The sequence below is a fragment of the Myotis daubentonii genome, chromosome 13, assembly GCF_963259705.1.
Source record: "Myotis daubentonii chromosome 13, mMyoDau2.1, whole genome shotgun sequence".
Lineage (NCBI taxonomy): Eukaryota > Metazoa > Chordata > Mammalia > Chiroptera > Vespertilionidae > Myotis > Myotis daubentonii.
Window position 1 is genome coordinate 1,194,686 of NC_081852.1, and position 6,327 is coordinate 1,201,012.

At 41.1% G+C, this 6,327-nt stretch overlaps 1 non-coding gene across 1 annotated transcript; it reads left to right on the top strand.

Moving 5' to 3' along the window:
• The first annotated feature begins 2,764 nt into the window (after positions 1 to 2,764).
• LOC132215104 (U6 spliceosomal RNA) lies at positions 2,765 to 2,868 on the top strand. Its single transcript, XR_009448453.1, has one exon. It is a non-coding gene; the product is annotated as a U6 spliceosomal RNA (small nuclear RNA).
• Positions 2,869 to 6,327: the final 3,459 nt, after the last annotated feature.

The following is a 6,327-nucleotide window of genomic DNA, read 5'->3' on the forward strand; positions in this document are numbered from 1 at the left end:
CAGAAAATAAATTTAAGCCTTAAAAGTTCTCACAGCATTTCAACCCTCCAAACGGACCTCTATCCTCCCTTCCCTACACTCCAGCCAGCCTGGCTCACCCAGCCTTGAGGAAAGAAGGCAGGGACAGTGCTGCCCGGGAAGCCAGTGAGCATGCATCTGGTCGGAAGTCTGGAGAGAGCTCCAGTTCTCTTAGGACAGAAATGGAGGGATGAATCTGCTGAAATCAGCCACCCATGAGGGGATTCTACTTTTCACTACGTGATGGCTGGATTGCACCTGCATGATCCCACCATGCTCTCGCTCCCCTGTGGGGATCCACGAGTCATCTACAACAGGAAGCAGCTCTCTGGCCTTTGAGAATCCACAGACCTTCTGCAAAGCCCTTAAGCTCACACGGCTGATCTCAGACTACAGATTCCAGACACCTTCAATCCTGGGAAGCAGCCTCTTTTGACTTTTTCATTCTCCTCCTACAAACAATGCCAGGTCTGCGCCTTCTGTACACTGCTCAAGGATGTGTGAGGACCCAGCGGGTGGCAGCTGGACCTGATATCCCCTGGGACATTGGCTGAGTGGCCTCAGACCCAACACTGACACTGAGCTTGAACCTGCATCCATCTGGTGAGCACCACTCACCTCTACCTGGGGACTCCCTGAGAACCTCCCTCATGCAACTTGAGTGCTTCCAGAGACTCTTTCATTAACTGAGACAAACAGGCACCCGGCAGATGGAGGCAGACAGGGAGGCAGAACATGGTGTGCTCTGGGGCTTTTGCTGACCTGCCCCCAGGCTCAATGCTAGTCAAAGCCAGCTTTGGTGCCCTGCTTGGACCTTCCTGTGCTCACTGGGCCTCAGCAGAGGCTGTCACAAATTGTGAATTGCTTTGTAGATGCAAAGAGTTTGCCCTGGGAGAGTCACATCAAGCATCTGATATTGTTCAGCACCAGAGTCCCTCCCAGGAAGCCCCAGGAACAACAAGCCGATAGCCAGCTTCAGAGCACATCAGAGAAGGATACAATTAGCCTCAGAAGCGGCAGATCCAAAGAGAGATCTAGGCAGGCACCAGACCCCGCTGAGATGAATTGCGCTCCACGTGGTCAACACCTGTCAGCAGCTCATACACTACACTGTAGGCAGGGTACACTGTGGTCACAGCCAACTAGCCTGAGCATCGAATCACTACATGAATGGGCCAACAGCCATCAAGAATCAACTGCCACAGGAAGGTTCACATAACACACATGGGACATCCCTGGAGCACTCAACTCAGATGATCAAGAAGAAATTGCCACTGGGTTCCACAGGACTCCTACTACACGAAGCCACACTACCAAGACCTGGATTTTAATACAAAGAAAGAAACACACAGAGGCAGCCAAAATGCGAAGAAACATGCCCCAAATTTAAGAACAGGGGACACATCCAGAAAAAATGCTAAACAAAGTGAGGCAAGCAATATTTCAGATAGTTAATTGAAGTTAGGTAAAGAATGGATGAAATCAGTGGGAACTTGAAAACTGATAGTATGCATGAAAAAGAACATTTAAGCCATATAAAAGATCCAGTCAGAAATAAAGAGTAAAATCTTTGAAATGAAGAATACACTAGAGAAAATAAATAATTTGATTAAGGAGAGAATCAAATTAGTGATTTGGAAGACAAGGTCACAGAAGACAAAAGCAGCAAAAAGAAAAAAGAACTTTTAAAAATGAGGAATGTTTAGGGGACTTTTGGGACAACATGAAACATTAACAACAACCACATTATAGGAGTACAAGGACAAAAGAAAGGTTAAGGGACTACACCATATTAAAAGAAATAATGACCGAACACTTCCCTAACCTGGTGAAGGAAGAGACACACGTCCAGGAAGCACAGAGTTCCAAACAAGATGAACCCAAAAAGGCTTGACACCAGGACACATCATCATGACAATGACAAAGATTAAAGACAGGACATCTTAAAAGCAACAAAAGGAAGACGGTCAGTTACCTACAAGGGAGCTCCCATAAGACTGTCAGCTTATTTCTCTACAGAAACATACCAGGCCAGTAGGGACTGGCACAAAATATTCAAAATAATGACAAGCTAGGACCTTCAACCAAGACTACTTTACCCAGTAAGGCTGTCATTTAAAATTGATGGAGAAATAAAGAGCTTCCCAGACAAGAAACAGCAAAAGAAGTGTGTTACCACCAAACCATTAGTATAAGAACTATCAAGAAGGAATAAAAGGGAAACAGAGTTAAAAGAATAAAACATATCTACAAATAATCACTTTAAATGTAAGTGGCTTGACTGCTGCAATTAAAAGACATGGTAGCTGAATTGATAAGAAATCAAGAACCATATATATGCAGTCAACAAGAGACCTACCTCAGAATGAAAGATATACAGACAAAAAGCAAGGGGATGGCAAAAGGTATTTCATGCAAATACAAATGAAAAATAAGCCGGGGAGGTAAACCTAGAGCTGACAAAATAGACTGTAAAACAAAGGCTATATTGTGCGATAAGAATGGACACCACAGAATGATAAAGAGAGCAATCCAACAAGAGGATATAACCCTTGCAAACATGTATTTCTTCAACATAAGAGCAAGTAAATGTGTAAATCAAATCCTGATGTACATAAATGGAGAGTTCAACAATAATACAGACGTAGTAGGGGATTTGAACAATCCCACTGGCATCAATGGCTGGATCTTCCGCACAGAAAATCAAGAAGCAAAGAGTGGCCTGGTGCTGGACTCTGCAGCAGCAGCAGCAGCAGCAGCACATATAGTAAAGCTGGAATGATGCAGAGGAGATTAGGGTGGCCCCTGCGCAAGGGTGACACTCAAATCAGTGAAGCGTTCCCTTCCCCCTAGCGTGTGACATGCTCCCCTGGCTCCCCTAGGCTCCCCTGGCTCCCCTGGGCTGGGGCCCCTGCGGGTGGGGGTGGAGGGAGACGGGCGGGGGCTGGGGGGGGAGGGAGAAGGCGGGGGGAGACTTGGGCCCTGACCTCCTCCTGGGCTGGGGTCCCTGTGGGTGGGGGCGGAGGGAGATGGGCAGGGGCTGGGGGGGGGGAGGGAGATGGGCGGGGGCTGGAGGGGGAGAGAGAAGGTGGGGGGGAAGACTTGTGCGCTGCCTCACCCTTGCACAGGGCGGCCTCACACCTAGTCTTTAAAAAATAAAGAGTGGACTGAAATAACACAATAGATCAAATGGATTTAATTGGTATCTTCAGAGCATTTTCACCCTGAAGCAGTAGAATATACATTCTTTTTAAGTGGACGTGCAACATTATCTAGATAGACCACATGTTAGGGCACAAAAACAGTCTCAGTAAATTTAAGAAGATTGAAATCATATCAAGAATCTTTTCTGATCATAACTGTATAAAACTAGAAGTCAATTAGAAAAAACTGACCTACAAGTGATCTATTACTGAATTGTACACACCTAAAACCACCCATGCCCCAATAAATTTATTAACAGAGATAAAAGCAATGAAAAGCAAAAATGAATAAATAAATAAAAATTTGGGGATACATGGTGGTGAGAATTGCATGTCAATATACTTGATGTATACTTAAATGTGGTTAAAACTCTAAATCTTATATTTATTTGACCACAATAAAAATTAGTAATTATAGGATTAAAAAGAAAAAAGAAAAAGAAAAAACTATAAAACACAGAAAGTCTTGGAGGCTAATTAACATGTTACTAAACAATGAATAGATAACAATGAGATCAAGGAAATAATGAAATAATACCTTGAAACACATGGAAATGAGAACACAACAATCCTAACGCTATGGAGCACAGGATAAGCAGTCCTAAGAGGAAAATTCCTAACATTACAGGCCTACCTCAAGAAACAAGAAAAATCTGAAATACATCATCTAACTTGACACTTAGAGGAACTAGTGCAAAAGAAAAACAAAGACACCATAAAGTGAGAAGAATAAAGAAAATAATAAAGATCAGAGCAGAAATAAACAAAGCAGTAAAAAACAAACATGAGATCAATGAAGCTAAGGCCATTGTGTGTCAGTGGTTAGAGATGTGGTCCACGGAACAAAGGATCATGCGTTCGATTCCCAGTCAAAGGCATGTACCTGGGTTGCAGGTTCACCCCTGCCACCTGTTGAGGTGTACATGTGTGTGAGACAACCATTTGATGTGTGTGTCTCACACTGATGTGTCTGTCTGTCTCTCTCTCTCTCTCTCTCTCTCTCTCTCTCTCTCTCTCTCTCTCCCCCCTCTCTTTCTCCCTTCTTACCTCCCTCCCTCCCTCCCACATCTCTAAAAAAAAATTCATTGGACAATATATACTAGGTGAGAATTAAAAGAAAAAATAACTTCTCAACAAACGCAGGTGCTGGACTGGATGGCTTCACAGTGCATTTCATCAAACAGTCAGAGAAGAACTAGCACCTGTTCTCCTCAAACTCACCCGAAACACTCAAGACAGGGGAGGCCTCCCAAGCTCATTTTATGCGTCCAGCATTCTCCTAATCCCAAACCAGAATAAGACTTTATAAAGAAAAAAAATTATACGCTAATATCCCTGATGAATGTAGATGCTAAAATCCTCAACAAAATATTGGCAAACTGGATCCAGTAATACATTTAAAAGATTACACATCAGGATGAAGTGGGATTTATTCCAGGGATGCAAGCTTGGTACAGTATCTACACATAAAAAACATGATACATCGTAAACAAAATAAAGAATCAAATTCACATGATTACAACAATAGACGCAGAAAGCATTCACCAAAACACAACACCTATTCATTATAACAACTCTCAGTGAAATGTGAATAAAGGGAATTCACCTGAACATAATAAAGATCATGAAGAAAGAGAAAGAAAGAAAGAAAGAAAGAAAGAAAGAAAGAAAGAAAGAAAGAAAGAAAGAAAGAAAGAAAGAAAGAAAGAAAGAAAAAGAAGTGGAAGAAAGAAGAAAGTGAAAGAAAGGAAGGAAGACAGGAAGAAGTTGAAGAAGATACAAATTAATAAAAGCACATATGGTGTTAAAAGATAGGAAGAATTAACAACGTTCAAATGTCCAATGATGTAATTCAGAGAGCTACAACAAATATCACAAAAATTTATATGGAAGTACAAAAAAAACACAAAAAACACCAAAAAACCCAACACACAAACACACACACACACACACACACACACACACACACACACACACACACACAAACAAAACAAACAAAATAAAACCAAACCAATAGAGTAATCTTGAGAAAGAAGAACAAAGTGGGAGGAATCATGCTACCTGATAACAAACTATACTACGAGGCCATAGTAATAAATATAGTATGGTACTGGCATAAAACAGACATAAAGATCTGTGGAACAGAACAAAAAGTCCAGAAATAAACCCATACATTTATGGTCAATTAATATTTGACAAAGGACACAAGAATATACAATGTGGTAAAGATAGTCCACTCAAAAAATGCTATTGGGAAAATTGGGCACATAAGTGGAAAAATAAATGAATGCAGACTACCTTCTTACACCATATTGAAGAATAAACGCAGAATGGATTAAAAACTTGAAAGTGACATTTGAAACCGTAAAACTTCTAGACGAAAATAAAGGCAATAAATTTTCATAGAAATATTTTTATTCTGATATATCTATTTGGGCAACAGAAGCAAAAGAAAAACTAAACAAATGGGACTACATCAATCTAAAAAGTTGTTGCACAGCAAAGGAAACCACCAAGAAAATGAAAAGACAACCCACTGAAGGGGAGAACATATTTGCCAATGATACATCTGATAAGGGTTTAATATCCAAAATTTATGAAGAACTTAAAAAACTCAACATCATAACAAAATTAAACAATCCAATTTAAAAATGAGCAAAGAACCTAAACAGACACCTCTCCAGCGAGGACCTGCAGATGATTATTACACAAAAAGATGCTGAGCATCACTAGTCATTACAGAAATGGAAATTAAAGTCACAGTGAGGTATCACCTCACATCTGTCCGAATGGCTATCATCAATAAATCAATAAACATCAAGTGCTGGTGAATATGTGGAGAAAAGAGAACTCTCGTGTACTCTTGGTGGGAATGCAGACTGGTGCAACCACTGTGGTAAGCAGTATGAAGTTACCTCAAAAATTAAAAATAGAACTGCTTTATGACCTAACATTTCCACTTCTGAGAATATCTCTGCAGAAACCTGAAACACTGATCGGAAAGGATATATGCAATGCTATGTTCACTGCAGCATTACTTACAATAGCAAAGATTTCACAGCAGCCCAAGTGCCCAGCAGCAGATAAGTGGAGAAAAGGCTGTGGT